Raw genomic sequence first — 2,500 nt, forward strand, 5'->3', positions numbered from 1 at the left:
ACTACGACATCGCTAGGTCCCACAGTACCCATTTTCCGACGCCACCCACAAAGCCTGCATCATCTGTCCACCACAGGAACCCGAACGCCAGTGCCTGCGTCGCACGAAGTAGTCAACCGACAATCACTCCACCCGCACCCGCACGTGCCCCACCCCAACCGCCAAAATCGCAACTCCAGCGGATGAACGGCGGACTCTTCCCGCACTCGTACGTTGCAATCCACCCCTATATCTTGCGTTTCACGAAGAGTTATATCCAATATGCCAAATTCCCGCTGTCCCTATACATGCTGTAAGTCTGTGCACACAATATGAACCACACCTCAGCGAGACACTCTATCACACATTACTCTCTGCCTGTAACAGACACAGATACAATATGTAAGCACCAGCATGGACCAACGTCCGGTGCATCCTCTCCGCCACAGTACACCATCCACACTATGATAACCACACCAGGGGGTCCAATTCGAAAATAGAATATCCCACCCGTCCGACATCCACAATTGCTCAGATAAGCCACCCCTACACAGGGGTGCACCCAACACCACCACACTGCCTCCTGTTACGGCACAGAAACAATGGCAGGAATGAATCACACAGGTGTGCCGCTCCCTTGCCGCAACCACAGACGCGGCGCGCCTCCAGTCACGAGCGAAAAGCGCATAAGCGCATAAGCGCATCCTGACGAGACATAACCGCTGTGACATACTGACGCTGCCTCAGACATTCACATACAATGATCACTACCAACGAACCTCGGTCCCCCCCCCCCCAACAACACACTCTCTTACCACGTTGTGTACTGTAATCCAACCCATTTCGCACCTTAACCTAACCCATTTTGCACCTTAACCTAACCAAATTCGTAACGCAATTTGTACCGCAATGTAACCCAAGTTGTGCCTTAACCTAACCCAAGTTGTGCCTTAACCTAACCCAAGTTGTGCCTTAACCTAACCCAAGTTGTGCCTTAACCTAACCCAAGTTGTGCCTTAACCTAACCCAAGTTGTGCCTTAACCTAACCCAAGTTGTGCCTTAACCTAACCCAAGTTGTGCCTTAACCTAACCCAAGTTGTGCCTTAACCTAACCCAAGTTGTGCCTTAACCTAACCCAAGTTGTGCCTTAACCTAACCCAAGTTGTGCCTTAACCTAACCCAAGTTGTGCCTTAACCTAACCCAAGTTGTGCCTTAACCTAACCCAAGTTGTGCCTTAACCTAACCCACGTTGTGCCTTAACCTAACCCACGTTGTGCCTTAACCTAACCCACGTTGTGCCTTAACCTAACCCACGTTGTGCCTTAACCTAACCCACGTTGTGCCTTAACCTAACCCACGTTGTGCCTTAACCTAACCCACGTTGTGCCTTAACCTAACCCACGTTGTGCCTTAACCTGCTCTGTAATTGGCATATGACACGTTACATTAATCTAGTGTTGTCTAACCACAACCCTCTGAATATAGTTCGCTACTCGCACCGCCCACCCTCTTGTGTATCGTTTCATGTTCAACACTTCGCAAGTGTTGCTTACTTTTGACATGCTCCCGCTGTACACTGTAATGTGGACGACTGCAGGATGTACATCGCCCCCCCCCCTCCCCCCTGCCTTCGCACGCTGGTCGTTCAGGTGCTTGCGTGTTCAATGCCCTTCGCAGCTGTTCACTGGCATTCGCATGTCGAAGCGCTCAGTCTACGTCGTGGTACGGCCTGTGTCCACTGTCCGCTGATGTCGTAAGCTTAACCCTCACATTGTACTGCACATAGGTCCGTATGTACTGAATGATACGCTGTGGCACATGTGTGACCGTACAACGACTGCGCCCAACAACAGCGAACCATACGGTCCAAATGTTGTGCACTCAGCCACGTGCCGTCTCCCCATAACAGCTACATTGCAGTGTGGTACGCCATAGAGACGTGTGGGAGTAACGGACGCCCTGGATGGCGATCAGCATGAGCCGTCTGTTGATGTAGTGGCGCGTGTATTCAAACGTAGTCGTCTCTTCTCACACAGTGTGATAGCATGGTGCACCGCGTTCCACATCTGCGACATGGTACAGATGCTGGTTGACAGTCGGTCTCGTAATGGACATCGCATACGTAGGGGGCCACCTCCCACGTGTTCTCTAGTCGTGCACATTTTGTTGCGTGTATGTGGGCAGACGTAGTGTGTCGTGACACCTAACAGACAGGTATGCAATAATCGTTGCATTTGCAAACTGGGATGGACGTCTACGTTTGCTGGTGACGTTACGCAAATGAACAACTGGTAAACCCATTGTGGTACGGTTGTTGTTGCTGGAGGTAAATCAGTAAGGGCAAATCTGTGTGTGAAGCGATACGCGGCGGTGGCTGGGTGGGACCGTCCCCGGCCGGTGAGGGGGGGCCGCCCGGCGTGCTGGCCGCGCGGTGCGTGGGCGCACGCGCTACAGCCGGCTGGTGGGGGCGCCCAGTGGCAGGCGCGCCGGCCGACGGACGCGGCAGGCGGCGCAGCTGC

This window comes from Schistocerca cancellata, unplaced genomic scaffold, assembly GCF_023864275.1.
Source record: "Schistocerca cancellata isolate TAMUIC-IGC-003103 unplaced genomic scaffold, iqSchCanc2.1 HiC_scaffold_674, whole genome shotgun sequence".
Classification (NCBI taxonomy): Eukaryota; Metazoa; Arthropoda; class Insecta; order Orthoptera; family Acrididae; genus Schistocerca; species Schistocerca cancellata.